This window comes from Toxotes jaculatrix, chromosome 11 (assembly GCF_017976425.1).
Source record: "Toxotes jaculatrix isolate fToxJac2 chromosome 11, fToxJac2.pri, whole genome shotgun sequence".
Lineage (NCBI taxonomy): Eukaryota > Metazoa > Chordata > Actinopteri > Toxotidae > Toxotes > Toxotes jaculatrix.
The window spans coordinates 2318405-2335438 of record NC_054404.1 but is presented as its reverse complement, the minus strand read 5'-3'; positions in this window follow the sequence as shown (position 1 = coordinate 2335438).

Sequence of the window (17034 nt, the reverse complement as noted above, 5' to 3'; positions counted from 1 at the left end):
TTCATTTATTCAAGCAAAAAAAAAAAAAAAAAAAAAAAACCCCATGCATTTACTGTTGCAGTTTAGTTGTATATACACAGAGACAGGGTGCGTTTAAGACTTGATGTTAGGGTTAAGATTAATTAACTTTTAGGTCAAAGTAAAGGTTGTGTTTGTGTATGCAGTCATGACGGTTAAGATTAGAGTTAGGGAAGACACAGGGAAGGAAAGGGTAGATAATGAATTACATCAATTATCACTGGTATAGAAAACAAGTGAGCGAGAGTGTGTACATATAGTAAACAGAAGCAGATCCAATCGTTTAATACTGCATCCATCAGGTTATTAAACTGTTAAATATGTTTAATCCACATTATACAATAGTGTAAACAGTGTCAGCGGTGAAATTAAATTCAAGAGGAATTTTTTCCTTCTCAAAAATCTTACAAAATAATCATGTAATCCATCTACAACAGGATAAGTTACGACTTTCTCTCGGTTCTCATGCCTGCTCACATAGGCTGCTCTATAGACTGATTAGTCTGATTACAACGAATTTAAAATCACATATTGTAAAATGTTTCTTATGTTGAAAAGATGTTAGGTTATAAGCTCTTCATGTAGTCTCTGTAATAATTACAGTTTGAGTACAGTCGAGTGAGTTCTGTAACTCAACATCAGTAAATGCTGATATTTTCCATGCGCTAAAATGATTTCAGTTAGTGTCGCTGTCTTCAGAGAGATTGAAATTAAAAATATATTATACTAATGTAAACCTTGTTTAACCCTTTGCAGGAACATAATATTAGTGTCTCTTCAATAAAGCAGTTTTTTGAATTTGTGCCAGGATTTCAGTGAGAAAGATGTTTTTGGCACCAACTACGTTCTGTACTGTGGACTGTGTGTGTGTGTGTGTGTGTGTCTGTGTGCGTGCATGTGCATGCATGCTTGGGTGTGTGTGTGTGTGTGTGTGTGTGTGTGTGTGTGTGTGTTTGCATCCATGGTGGCTCATTTACAGAGACCTACCAACAGTTGACTTGCTCATGGAAAAACCCAGCTGAACCGCCATATCATCAATTAAGTCTATGCCGAGTCTCCATCCCTGAACACACAAGCGGTAATAATATACATTAAAAATGGCCTGTCTGGGGCGAGAGCATTAACGTTCCCACCCCGGCTCGGTGGCATTAGCATTAGCATAGTTGGGAGGGCTTGCTTCCACGGAGCAGACCCTGCACCAAGCAGATAAGGATTGTACAGACGGCACACAGCACAGGTCTGCTCAGTCGTCCCCCCACACATGCTAATATTTCCGCCTTCTTACATCCCGCTGACTCTGAAACATCCAGCCGGCCCGGGGAGAGGAGCATTAAAAATATCTCTACAATTACAAGCAATATAAAACATGCACATGGGGGTACTTGCACATGCTCAAACGCATTTTTTAAATGTGTGTCTGCAAACACACACATACACACACACACACACACACACACACACACACACACACACACACACACACACACACACACACACACACACACACACACACACACACACACACACACACACACACACACACTCTCCCAAACACCATTACTCTGCATAATGACTGTGAATCGATTGGAGGAAAAGGGGGCTGCAGGAATCTGTCTTAATAGGGCTTATTTCTGTGTTTGATAGCCTGTAGGGGAACATACATAAGTCCATTTCCAATTATAAGTAAAGACCCAGAGTATGTTGTTAATTGGCAAATCACAGGTCTGTTTTCTGTTGCCTTCTCTATGAGCATTTTTAATAGTTTGCTTATTTATAACTTGACCCTTTTTTCCCTGCGAGAGCTGCATTTGTATGCAGGTATTTGCATTAGATAAATTAATTCTGTGAGGAAACTCATAATGCAAAAAGTATGAAAAAAGTACACATTCTTCAAAAGCTAAACTGTGATTTCATTATAAAGTCATTCAGTGACTCATTTTATCAAATGCCACTCACAACACTATATACAAATCACCGTGTTGTCAGGATGATTCTGTGTCATGAGCAGAACACGGAAATAAAAGGTGGCCATAATTAATGCTACTTATTACGCCTTTGATTGCAAGTCAAAATATCTGCTGTCATGAAGTTCTGTTTGGAAATCAAAACCATTCATGATCAAAATCGTGTTTCAAAAGTAAGAGATGTCATGTATTAAGGCATGATCCTTTGATAAAGTCATGAAACAAACTTTTATCCCTGTTGCATGGATCACAACCAGAAACAACCAAATCAACAGTTCAGGCATCCATGAAGAGTGCAGTCGTGAGATTTATGCAGTTACTAAAAACATCTAAACTCTTTTTACCCAGCAGCCTGACACCTGTGATCACATTTTGTCTGACAACATGGTTCTCATATCCATCTGGCCCTGTTCCACATATCTGACTCAAAGAACGACACTGTTCAAAGAGTCTGGTTCTGTCTGTCGTGCCTCTGAGGAGATGACGCTGTGGGTGATCTGCTACCTGCAACTCCCGCTGAGCCTGAACGTGACTTCAACAGTGGGATGGTGATGTGGATGCAAATTTGTATGTGCACAAATACAGGTGGGGCAAATACAAGGGCAAATAATCTGCAAACTTTCTGCAAAAGTCCAATTTGGACTGTTTTTTTATTAACAACAGAGAGATTGTAATTTTAAAAAAGCAAAACACTTAATTAGTTAGTAATTGCTGTTATTGTCACAATCACACATCTACACAGTGTGAAAGTGTCAAGCAGCGGTCACCCTGAATTAGATTTTTAGGTGGTCTGTCGTGATAATTTTTCAATTTGAAACTTACAGATTCTAACAGACTGAAACTTGCCCCGTCAGGTATTACTTAGAATCTAATTAGACAGCAGCAGGGGGAGAGCCAGTTAAATCAGCTCATTTAACTGTGCAAATGCAAATGCAGGGGCACTATTTTGTCTCATGTGAATTTAGAACATTTGCAGTAAAACTGAATTATTATTCAAAACGAGAGGCGTATTGAATGTTTTTGTCTCACTGATCCAAGCGTAAGCAAAATACTTTAACTTACCTCACAAGAATAACCTCATTTCAGTTTTGCTTGAATTATGCAGCCAGGTTTCTTTATTTTGAAAGACATCTTAAAGACTTCAAGCCTCATCTTTTTTTTTTTTCTATCCTTTTTGTTCACATTTTTCATATCAGGGTATGAAAATAATTACAGCCTGAGTCTGGATTTGTTATTTAATGAATGCATATTTAATGTATTCATTAAAAAACAAATGCACTGAAACAGCGAGTGTGAATCTTCTCTTTGTCCTTCTTATCATCATCTAGAATGTTTAACCATGGATATTGGAGTGACCAAAGAAAAACCTAATGTGGTCAAACTAAACAAAAACTTATAAAAACACTTTGCTCTTGGTATGCCAGTAATAATGATGCAGTGTTTTCACACCTCCGGTAAGCTGCATTAAGGTCCTGCAGATAACTGTGTGTCTTATATAGGCAGCAGCTTTAAATCCAGTTGTCTAAAGCTATTTTTAATATGCTAAACTGAAACCATACATATCGTTCACCATGACAGCTTTCAAGGGATTTGTTATTGATCACATTTTTCACAAGCCCATTTCTCATTCTCTCTCTCTCTCTGTCACTCTCTGCTTTGCTTTTAAGGTGACATTTTTGATATGTGTACTTTGTTTGGCTTTGATCCAGTGTTTGTGTTTAGTCTGAGTATAGACAGATCCTGCTGTGGTCAGATAGGGGTGTTAAGGGATTGTCTGTGCCCTGAAGTGTGCTTAATCTATGTCTATTACATTGTAATTTGTGCTCCTGTCAAATGTGCAAATGTGATCTCTCAGAACGTAAATCACCCAGATGAGTCCCATCTTGCCCCACCGCCACCACATCCAGTGCCACCACATGCTGTGTTAAAACAAGTTGGTGCAAATTAAATACTTTGCAGTCAAAGTACAACAATGGCAGGCATCCTGCCAGTATCGAGCTCGGACCCTGTAGGAACATATATTCTCACATGTGCCTGTACCCAAATAGCAACAGACTTCCAACCGTAAACAGTCACTACTTATTTTTACTACTGTTTGCACAAAAAAGCAAATAACAGCCAGAAAATGTAATTTAATTTGAAATGGTGATTGAAGAGAATTGAACAATGCCTATAAACCCTGCAGGACATTGGGCAGGTTTGTAAAGTGGGGTTAAATTCATCTGAGCTGCTTATGTGCAGTAAAGCAGAGATAACCTGGAATATAAAACTAACATAATACTCTCACTCATGGCCTGATTCTCCATTTGTTGGCTCTATCTGCTTATTTTGTTTTAATTTCTGTTTCTCATATTCACATCTGTGACGTCAACTGTCCTGATTCCAAACATATTTAAAAAATGGAAGAGACCAGTGCCAGCAACTGGATCAGATGGAAAGCAATTACAGTTCTTAAAGGCATAATGAAGTGGCACCTCAGCAAAATGTGTTGTTTCCTGTTGACCACCAAAATGACACATGTAAGCGTTTTCTGATCTGGCGCCCTGTTGGCAAGACAAAATCATTTGTCAGTGTCTGTTTGGGAATATGTACCACTAAAGCACAATAAATGGCACAATAAGGGCCTGAGGACCTGTTTTATTGACCAATTTTCTTCTCAAATCTTGCATATTTCTAAATAAATGTGTTAAACCCAATTACCACTCACCAGATCTGGGCCCAGGCAGTATTCTGCCACTGGAAAATCTGCACAGGGAACAGGAGGAACGGTGGGTTAATCAGGATACAGTCGGTCATTTTTCCCCTGGGCACCAGGTTAATCTGGTTTAAATCAGAACTATAACTGACTCATAACATGTGTTAACCACTTAATATGTCACCTTCCCAGAAGTGTTGCTCCCTCCTTCTGCCATAACGCTTCCAGAAGTCTGGGTCCATCCCAGTTGGTGACAGTTCATAAGAATGGGCATTCATCATGAAGCTTTATGAGAACAGCCCACATTCCCTCTGTAATCAGTCCAATGTGGAGAATGGAAGACTCTAGTAGCAAACCCAAGAGCACCTGCTGGCTGGAATGGGAGGATCTGCTTTTCCAGTAGGTGGTGAGTCACCTGTGGGATAATGGACCATGTGGAGCACAGCTCACTCTTTGGACAGAGTACACTTTGTTCACCAAATACCTTCAACATAACATACTGGCACATCACATGCTTAAGACTCATAAACAGTAAATGTAAATATGAAACACATGCTAATTATAAATGGATGGCTGATATCACATTAAGCCTTTACACCTCTCAGCTTAACTGCCTGTTAAATTAATCCTACCCGAGACGATACAGGGCCATGAGAAGCCACATGTGTAAGGGCTGTTTACGAACTCTAGTGAAGAGAGGATGTGAAAGTGACCGTTGTGTCCACCTGTTCTCCCCTGCATTCCTCACATCCTCCCACAGAATGAATCAGCTGCTTTATTTAGATTAAATCTCAGCAGTATGTGACCCCACATGTGCTCACACACACACACTGTGACACACAGTGACAGACATGTACACGTAGACCCCTGCATCTGTAACACCCTCTCGTTTCAAATGAGACAGTCTGGGTGAGTGATTGATCACACAGAAAGCAGGGGGTCATTTAATATCTTTCATGGTGGCTATCGTAGGAAAGGCCTCCTTCAGCAGTGTTACCCAACCATTTGTTTTGTGTGGGTCCATTTCCAAAAATTCAGGTAGGGTGAAGACCTCTAAATACAGGCTATTTGAGTATGTTGGGTGTTACACACCCAAATAATTTTGGGTACACTAACATGATATGCTTTGCTATCCCCCCCAAAATTTTAAGCTGTAGGCTAAATCAAGCTGATATCTTCTAAAATCCACATGGGTTTTACTTATGTTACCAAAACCAAAATATTTAGTCAGTCATTTTGGGCCAGCACTAGATAAAATACGACAAGGAAGTCCAGTTTGAATAAAAGATGCATGAGTTTGAAGGCTTATCAGACACCGAAACACTGCGCAGTGGTTTCTAACACTAATAAACATGAACATGAATGCTGATCTGAACAAACAGCCAATGCTGCTGTTTCTCTGGTGAAATATAGTTGAAGAGTGATCAGTGAGCCTATATATGGAGTATCGCTTGATAAGGAGAAGGAGGAGTGTAGACACAGAGGCTGGGGCAGTTGTGTTGTTCAATGCTGTTGTTGGGCATTATTCCTATGTATACACACACAAACACACAGCAGAAGTCCAGAGATTTACAATGGCAACCGAAGGAGCCTGTCCTACATCTGATGTGAAGCAATAGTGTTCTGTGGTTAATGCTCCCCAGCAGGGCAGCTGGATAAAAAGCAAAAGCTGTTGAAGGCTTTTGAGGAAAAGAAGAATGCATCCCAAATGACTGTTTAAACTTCAAACAGAAGCACAGGGATGAGCCTGAGTGCTGACAGCCAGAGGAAGAGGACAGCGGATATCCAGTAAACACCAGAGGCATAAAAATCTCCTGATGTGTGTGGAAGTATGGCTACATGTGTGGGCGTGTGTGGTGTGAAGAGCGTGGGCACTGGTTTTTATAACTGAGCGGGCTATCAGTGTATCATTTGTTAATTAGCAGAACACACACACACATATGCTCTCACATGCTCATGAACAAAGATACGCATAGATTTGTTGAGACACACCCTGTGATTTGCTTTTCCTTCAAGAGAAAGATAATTAGTCAGCCTTCATGTCCGGTGGATTTCCTTCCTAACAGATGCAAATACAGGAAAGGTGTGCAGTGGTTCCTGTGTTCCCTATGCATGACCCTCTGATTACATAGAAATGATGGGTATAGCCTAAAGTCCTGGAACAACTCTCTCATACCTCAGTGCAATTCCTGTCAGTATGTGCATGTGAATCTGGATGTTTCACTGATGTTAAGGCGAGGCTGTGTAGTTCAGTTTTAGTCCTGTGTTTCCGGCAGCAGGAAGCAGCTGTTTTCAGCAAACAAACGTTCATAAACTCACTGTGCACTACAGAGAGTGAATAGTGGATTTACATTCGTCAGTTGGACACAAACACAACTTAGGGATAAATCACAGTGGCACAGAATGAACTCTCTTTTCGGATGTGTAAATAGGCAACTGCTTCACGCTGACATGTTGGCCTCCTCTGCCCCCTGGTGGCATATAAAACTATTATTGCAGCTTTCAAGGTGTGTTCAGACAGAAATAATAATAATAATTTGTTCACCAGAAATCCCTGTTCTTTATTTTATTTCCCTGCAGTCTCTTTCCCTTTTCCTCTTGTCTCTGTGCATTTCTGAAGTAGATACGTAAAGCCACTTTCATCTCCTCACACAATAAGAGTTTGTTTCTAGCTAGCAAGACAGCTAGACATTCTAGATGTACAATGTTGTAGCTACACTGGGATAATCATCATGTTAATATGTTGAAAATGATCATAATGTCAGTGGAATGTAGAGAGCAGTGGTTGGTTTAAAACCTTCCACTGCTGCCTCAAATTATGTTGTCATCAGTGTATAATCACCTGAAACTTAAATTGCTGTGTTTTCGTTAGCTTAGATGCTGATGTTTCTACAGTAGCCCAGAACACACAGACCAAATACTGGCTCTAGAGAATGGCTTTCGCGTTTTTATGTTACCTGTAGGCAACCGTAGGTTCTCTTACACGCTTGGAAAGGGAGGGGTGAGGAGAGGATTTTTCAGCTGGTTGAAATCTGCAACCTCCCTGTTAGATGTCTCTGAATTCTACACACTGGTCCTTTGACATCTCGTTATCATCCACAGAAACAAATGAGGGGAAAAAAATAAATAATAAAATGAGTAAGCAGTTGCCAGCAGTGAGAGGCTACAGGGATTTTATAAGAGGTGCTAACAATGAAGACCATTGATATTCAAATTTACAATACAAGTGACCTATGCAGTCCACAAAAAGAGACCTGAAAAGACCTGTACTCGAGACAGAGAAGACGGGAAAACCTTTTCAAACTGCTATAACTCTACCATCATTGAATGGCCATTTTTCATTGTTTGCAGGTTTTACTTTGACCAGACATTTATCACCCTGGACTGTAGTGTGTAAAATGTTGTTCTGATGGGCTATAGTAATAGGACCCCACATAGTTTGATGGATCAGGCGCTAAAGACCTATTCACACAGAACAATATGAGGTAACTGGAGATTATAATGATGCAGTGTTCCTCAAGAATTCACATGATAGCAGTGTCTGTGCTGAGCTCATCAGCTATGAGAACGGCGAGGTACTTCTGTGTCTTTCTTTGATGGGTTACAGTCAAAGTTCTGCTCCTTCAGTATTCATTCATTCATGTCTCCCTGTTTTCCCATTCACCAACTCACCTGTCATTCCAAATTCTGCCACTCCCACCTGCCCTGCAGTAACCTCAGCCCTTCCCACCTACTCACCTGTTCCCCATTCCCTCATTAGCTCCATAGTGTTTACACCATCCAGGTCCATTCATTCCGTGCCAGATTGTCTATCATGCTGTATGAAGGTTTTTTTTTTTTGGTCTTCTTCCTTTGCCTGACAGTCTGCCTGTTTATAATTGCCGGCCAGTCTTGCTGCCAACCCTTTCCTTTTCCCCTTTGCAAACTATAAATAAAGGTGAACTGTACGTGAGTCCTACATGTTTTACTGAACTGTGACAGTCATAGACAGATATCATTTGTCATAATTGTTTTGTTTTTATTGCTCCTTTTTAAATGGACACTAGAAGACAAATGCACAACATGCTCCTGAATCTAGGAGAATAATTTACCTTTCTAAAACAGGCTTAAGAATAAGAACAAATCCAACATATCTGGGGGCTGTTGGGACGAATGTTAGTCAGATATGAGTCAGACACGACAACCAAAGTGGTGCCTGGGGCAACACATTCCCATTTCACCTTTGAGCTATCTTGGCTCAGCTTTACGGTGTAACTTGTTTCAAATCTCGTTCAAGACCAAAGAAAACACGGATGACATGGAATGGACTGTCAACAGCGTCCTTGTGTCCATGATGAATCTGAACTATTGAGTAACCATGGGCCAAGATCTCTGAAGAATAGCCCCAGCATGCTGTTGTTGCTTTGACTAAATTGAGGTTTTCTAAAAGTAAGAGAGTTTATACCAATTTCAGACTTGTGTCTGAAATGGTGAATACTTAATGTACAGAGGAAAGTACAACCAGCTGATATGTGCATCAGCCAAATGTGTAACTGCAAACAATAATGTACCAGCAGCTGAAACATCTGCTACTATTCATGGGTGCAAAATGGCAGAGGTCAACGTCTGTAGTTTGTGAAATGATGCTTGTCGTGATGCTTGTATCCTGATTCGACCACTGGCTTGGACAAAGTAGTGTGATTATTATCAGACATAATTATTGTCAGATGTATAGTAATCAGGCAAAATAATACGGCCTTCACACGACTGCACCAGGCGGCCTTCTGGGGGGTTAAGCTGGTTTATGTCTCATCACTGTTAATAAACATGATGCATCGCAGAGACATTTGTCTTGGCATGCTGTTCAGTACCTGTGAGGTCAGAACTGTCCGTCGTCGTGACAACCCACCCTCTGATGCACCTATAGTTGTTGCCCCCTCCTTTCTCAGCCTTCCTCCGCATCTCTGTGTCGCTCACCTATTCAGTAGCCTGCCTGGGTGAAGAGCTGCATCGGCTGCTGAGTGAAATGATAATGAAGACAGGCTAAGAGTCCCCTTGCGCCCTCTCTCTCTCTACACTATATATGCTCTCACTCTTACATTCATTCGCTCTCTCTTATACCCCCACCCCCCCCCCCCCCCCCCCCCACATTATCTCAGTAAATCTGTCCAAACACTCCAGCTGTAACCTTCGGACGCTCAAGAACACTGACTCAATCTGTATACATGAATCCCTTATTGTTACCAAGAAATCAAATCATTGTGCTGGTTGCTGACAGGAAAATTGCCACCTTGAATGCCACACACACACACACACACACGCACACACGCACGGACACTGCATTTTCATCTGCACCAGCCTCCTCCACAGTTCTTTCACTCTCTCGATTTGTCTTCTTTCCTCTCTCGCCAGCTATTCAGGTAATAATTTTTAATAAAGGCTTATCATGGGACAGACAGCGCTACTGTAATGTAGCCCACTCACCCGCTTGTGTCTCACATTAATATGTTTGAATTTGCCAAGGTCAAATGACTAAGCCAGCTGACAAACTGACACAAACACACCAGCATACTGAAAGGCAACCATGACAACCAAATACCCATCATTATGTCTCATAATCTCTAAATAGAATCTGATTTATTCTCCACAAAAAAAAAGAAAAAAAATCTTTCAATCTGGCTAACACATGTAGAGACCATCATGTTTCTCTAAGGGCTTCTGCCTGTTTGTAAAGGAAGATGACCTTCACACCACAGCCCACTCAGACATGTACTTTACATACAGTCACTTTTCTGTCAAAGCCTTAAACACGATATGGTGCTGGGCAGGACTGGTGACGTTTGAGTAGACCTTTAGAGATGAATGTCATTAGACACTTATTCCTTCTTGTCAATAAAGTGCAACTGCATCATTCATAAACTACAGGCTTAAAAATGATCATCATGCATGATCATGAAATCATACAGTCTGTCAAACACGCTGGAGCTTTACTGACACAGAAGATCTGAGGTCACAACCCAGGAGTGACCAACAGGGATCTGATGGACATACACAGTCGTACGCATTGGGAGCACATCTAATACATACGACTGTGTAAGCACATCTAATGGAGAAGCAAAGTATGCTTCTTTCTAAGGTCCATGGTTTCCGGGGTAAAAGTCTGGCTCATTGTGTGGATACACAATGATAGACACCTTTACAGTTGGCCAAGGCTCTGATACATATGAAACTCTCTATTAGGTATGCAAATAGCAGCTCTCATTTTATGTTTTCATGAAATGTTTATGTTATGAGCCAGAATAGTTCCCAAGGCATTGCTGTGCCCTGGAGAGTACACTGAAATGGCCACGGCTGAGCCATCATTCTCCCATACAGCAGCTCGGCATGTCGCGGTCTGCACAACACACACTGTACGGAAAAGCAAATGTCATATGTAGAAGTCACAACAAACGCTTGAGCTGCTGAATGTTTTTCTTTGCTCTCTTTGACAAACCCAGAGTGGTCGCAGCTGCGGCACCCCTCCAGGGCTGAGCTGGGGTCAGGTGCAGACCGCTCTATGTCACATGATCTGTGTTCATGTTGTGCTGTGCTCACAGATGATCGCTGTCCGTGGTCCAGAGGGGTGTTTGCACTGTCACCTCACAAACATCACACTTACTACAGAGATCAACTTTAACTACACAGATTAACACATATTACAGCTTATTAAAAGAATATATCGGTAATATATTTGTGACATGCTTTCTTGAGTAAAACATAAAATTAATTACTTTGAAGAAAACCTTTTTTTTCATAGTTACTAATGAGTGCAAAAACAACCTGAATCAATTAATGGCAAGGTTTTGTGTTGGGTTTGTGTTGTTTTTTGAATAAAAAACTTAAATTGCATATATTTCCAGGCAAGTTGTGTCTAACAGTGCTGCAAAAGTTAAATTTTTGGCTTTTGTCTGCACTTGTGGATCTGTAAAAGAGATTTATGTGTAGATCTGAAGATAGCTTTAATGATGATGGATCCAAAAATAAGATAGTTATGGGTCCTTTGTCTATGATAAAGTAATCAGATCCACAAATGGGTATTTATGAGATGATAATCTGTGTGGTTCCCACCTGAGAACCACACAGATTATCATCTTATAAATATAAAATTTAAAAAAAGATTAATGGTAAAAACTGCATATTAGGAGTTACATTTAACATCTATGTAACACCTCTACAAACAAAAGAGTGTTTTTAAGGCTAATTTTTAATGCCTGAGGAGTTTCACTAAGAGTAATACATATTTCTAAAAATATCATTACAGGCATCTGACTGAAAAATGCTAAAAAGTAGAAGACAAAAACTGGAAATGTCAAGAGGGCAGCAAAATTCTTTAGTTAGAATTGGGTAAGATCAATAAGTGGACAAAATTATGGAATAAAGGAAAGAAAAACAGAAGAGATATATTAAAAAAAATAAAAGATTCATGTCTGGTGGGTGGTTTGGGTAGTTGTAGTTGAAGTGAATTGCAGTGACTTACACAGGCTGTGTATTTGTCTAACAGCTGGAACTGTGAATCTGTATAAACGGCTAGAGGTGTCTGACAGCTGATTTAGAGGCTGGGCTGTAGCAAATGAAGCGCAGCACTAATGGTCCTTCCTGCCAAAGCTTTAATGGACATACCCGCAGAGCAACGGGCATGGAGCGTGAGTCTGCCAACATGCTGGGGGTAGGAGATGGTGAGGAGAGGTAGCGATGGCGGCGACAGAGGAGAAAAAAAAAGTAATAAAGGAAAAAATGATTGAGAGGAGGTGACCTGGACAACAGGGTCCTGCAGTTTCTGGCCACCATGCTCCCGGCAGTAGATGCCATCTCATGGAGGGAAGTCCGTCTCCTTTGACAAACAGGAGAGTAATGTCAAAGATTAGTTTTACTCGACTCAGCACTTGTCTAGTTATCTCACTCTCATTTGCTCGCCCCCTCAGTCATCCACCACCCCTCCTCCTCCTCCTCTCCTCCCCTCCTCTCTTTCTCCCTGAACACCAGTGACCTCTAGGAAAACATTTTCAGCACCCAGGAGGATTTTCCTTGGACAGAAACCATTAATCCTCTCTCAGAATTTAATTCAAGTCACCTTTTTTAGTCTTACCTTCAGCATTAGATGGCTTTCCCAAATGCATTTAATTAATGATTACTAATTAAGGTTTGATTACTCCTGATTGCATGAGGTGGTTTAGTTTTCTTGCAAACACAGAGAGCTTCTCTTTAAGCAGCTTTGTTTGGAAATCTCTGGATGCTAAAATGTGACTTTATGAGAAAAATCAGGTTTTGTTGAGGCCAAATAATTTTATCTTGCACTCAGCATGGCTTGCTAATGAAAAAAAAACTAAGGTTCATTACCAACCTTAGAAATAGCAGTTTGAAAAATAGTCTCCCAAGGTCCACTGACTAGAAATTTTCTGAACCTTTTTAGCTGGTAAGTGCAATTATGCAGTTTTTTTTTTTTTTTTTGTGGTCAAACTGTCCTTTTTTGTTTTATTGTTTTTGTTTTAAACTTTGTTTCTTGTTTTTAAACCAGTTTTATGAAGCTCTTTGGGACACATCTCAGGGGTGCTATACAGCTTAAGCTATTATTGTATTATAATACATATACATGTATTATGTCATGTAAATATATCACTATTGCACATAGTCTTAAGTTTCAATAATCTACCTAGAAGGGGATAACATGCCAGTACTAGCAAATGCTCACCTGCAGTGGGAAGAAAAAAAAAATCTTGGAAAGTAATAATTCCCCATGTCACGTTTTGATATGTCTAAGCTGCCGGCTAACTGGCTGCAGCTCCATTTCCATCCTTGCTAACACATATGTAAAGTTGCTAATGATGCCCAGTGTTTGTTTGTCTGCAGCTTTGTTTTGTAGCCCAGAGTATAACATTCAAAGGATTCTGTGATGTCCTGCTTCCGCTTTAATGCCTCTGAGGCCCGTCAGGCTGGGTGGCTTGTGCTAATTGCAATTCAAATGCTATACCCGCTCCTGTCTGCTTGTGTTGTGCTCAGCTGCGTTCATGTACGAGTTGTTTGTGGGCATGTGTGTGTGTGCTCGCCGCTGTGTCCTCAGAGGACCCTGACCCACCTCCCACGCTCCTATCATGTTCATTTTGCAGGCAGCAGCAGCCAGTGACTTTCCTGATAGGAGTTTGTGAATTTACAGGGCATGTGACATGGATTGCCATCACAGCACTCTTCCTGCAATGAAATAACTTTGTATGAAGTCACCCCCCAACCCCCAACCCCAACGTAATTTATTCCAACAGTGTCAAGCTCAAAGTTATTAAAATTAACATGAAAGAGTAATAGCAATGCCATATTCAATACCACTGTGCTTCTCTGGAAAAATACAAATGAAAGTAGATGACTGGAATGACTGTCACAGCAACTTAATTACAGAGACTCAAGTCTAACAAAGAAACCTTAGTTTGACTTTTAACCTCCATAACTCTGCTGTTGGTACTACTACTACTGCTGCTGCTACTCTAACTGTTGGATGATTTGCCATAAAGAGTCAGAGTGCTCGCTCATGTGTGAACACACCGATGTGAGTGGTGTGTGTTTGTTTTTTGTTTGCTTTCTTCTGTGTCGGTGTGGTTGTAGTGTTCTGACAACTTTAGTGTCCATAAATTATGCATTCAGCCAACCTGACTAATTAATGTTCTGCAACATGCTCTTTCCTTTGCTTCTTTTTGAACCGCTGTATGTTTGTACAGTACAGATTTTGCTAAAGAGTTAAGGTTTTATCTATAAGAGCCTTTTTAACAAAAGCCCAAGGTAAATAACATGTCACATTGTTAGCTGCTGGCAGCTCTGCAGGCAGGCAGATGGAAATGGAAAAAAATTAGGTTTCTGGAGGAGGGTTCTCTAAGCACATCTTTGGCATTGTTGGCTCTTGCATTCTACTGTTGACAATCGATGTCCTGCACTTGCTGAATATATTTAGACAGTTTAGTCTTTGTTCATCACCCAACATTTCATCCCCTTAATCCAGCCAGACCCTGGTCCTGGTGTGAAGACCACATGGAAAAATACAGTGCTGAAAAATAGAATTACAACATACACCTTCTACTGCCCAATCCATTCTGGAGGACAGGGAGGTACACATGAGTTTGCGTATAGCAATCTCAGTTTTGTCCTTTAATGAAACGTTATATCTGTGCTCCAAACTCTATTATCTTCTGATCCACTGCTGAGGTGCATGAGGTGAAAATTGAAGTGGTATTTGAAAAGGAGAATGCGATTCACTGCTGGAAGTCAAGAGAAAAAAAGGAAATGGATGTTATAAAGGCTGCTTTAAAGACAGATGTTGGTAGGATGATGGAAGCATTGGATCCTCTCTGCTGTTTTCATGATTGAACCAACAGCAGCTTTTTGGAAAGTTAACTGTCAGATGACGGTTGAGAAGCAGAGGCCTTGGCCACATAATCTTTAATTTAGTCTCTTCCAAGCCTGTCCTCTCCATCCTTACCACCATTTTCATTCTGAAGATGGAGTTGTACACAGTATACTCACACCTTCCATACACTGTGATGCTGACTTAGATGTACTCGTACTGGGACCTTCATAACACATTGTTCACAATGAACCTGTGACAGAAAAATAAATAAAATTGGAGCTCAGTCAGCCAAATCATATGGAATAGATTATGTAAATGTGTGCCGCCCCTTTAAGAGTGTCGGGGGATTGTTTACATTGCTGCACTGTTTGTCCCTGCGGGCTTCTGTAGTTCAAACTTTTAGCGTTGGTCGAAGTTGTTGTCTCCACTTAGGGTCGTTTTTCTTCCTGCTCTACCTGGAAAGGACATACTGTGTGAGTAATATCGTTGTTGTGTAAATTACCTGTATGACTTACCGTTACGGAGTCTCGCTTTGATTTATTGTGTATTACGTTAATACCGCGACCGACGCTAATGCACTAGCCCGTCAATGGGTTTTTCTATGTTATGTTAGCACAGAGCTAACCGCTATTTTACCACGCATGTTGTGTGACGAAAATAATAATTTCAGTTTATGTTTATGAGTTTTTATTTATGATTACACAAGAAACAGGCAAAACGAAGTCTGACATACTTTTTGTTTATTAGGTTTTGTATTCCAGTTTTACAAAATCTTCTCAAAGCATCAAAAACGTACCTGAAGACTCGCGATGTTTCAGTGAGAAACTGTTAAGCTGTCTGACACGTTTGAGTTCAGCACATTCTTACAAGGACAGAATATGTTGACTATGTACAGCATCGATGTTTGGCATCAAGACACTGACCTCATCACTCTCTACAAGGAAACGCTAAGAACAGCAGAGAGTAGGCAGGGATGATAACATCCCCAGAGCTCAGGCCTAAACTATCCAGCACGTATGGGATGAATTGGAACGGTGACTGCAAGCCAGACCTTACTGCACTCCACCAGTGTCCAGTCTCACTAATGCTCTTTTGCTGGTTTGGAGCAAACCTCTGCAGCCAGCCTCCAAAATATTTGGGAGATCCTTCTCAGAACTGTGGAAGCTGTAAATATGTAGGTGTCCACATCATGTAGTTGTTTTTTTTTTTTTTTTTTTTTTTTTTTTTTTTGTTAATTGAATCTGAAATTCACTTAATTAAAAAGTCTTAAAAAGTCTTTTTCTTCTGCCCAGAGATAACAGTAACAACAACAATAGTACTTAAACTTATTATATAAACCAAAGCAATGGCATTGCCATATAATACTGTAAAGGTCTTTGTGATCATCATCACTTCAGAGAGTTATCTCTCCCACTCTTTTCCAGTGGGTATCTGCATTGTCAGAATATTATAGTTTTCTGTCTTGTCCCTGCCGTGTGCTTGATAACATGTGACCATCTCTTTCCAGTGTCAGAGCACATGTTCAAGCTTGACAGCTATCATTATGTGTTTGTTTAAAAAACAAACTGTGAATCAGTTCCTAAAAAAAAAAGCTGCCCTTCATAAAGAACTGAAGGGAAGGAAACACAAATGTCCTGAAATGACTGTAATAGGGACTCAGAATGCTGAGAGCACTTAGAGCAGTTTATCCCGGCCAAACAGATCGTTAGTCCACCCAGGGGATGCCAAAAAATCAAAGCAGGGATGGACCATATTTATTGATGCCAGTTGGAGCGTCCCATTAAAATGTGATGCCAGGGGACTTGGAACTCTCAGCTGTCTTTAATATAAATCTGGAAACATTAATGTGTTCCACTTTTATTGTATCCATCTGTGCATTGAAACTGTAAAAAAGGCACTTTTATTTGTACAACAGTTTTAAAATTATTACAAAAAGCATTACACAAGATAATAAATAAAAATAAACGTAAACAAGATTATAGGTAGATAAGATATTAAAATGAACTAGATTA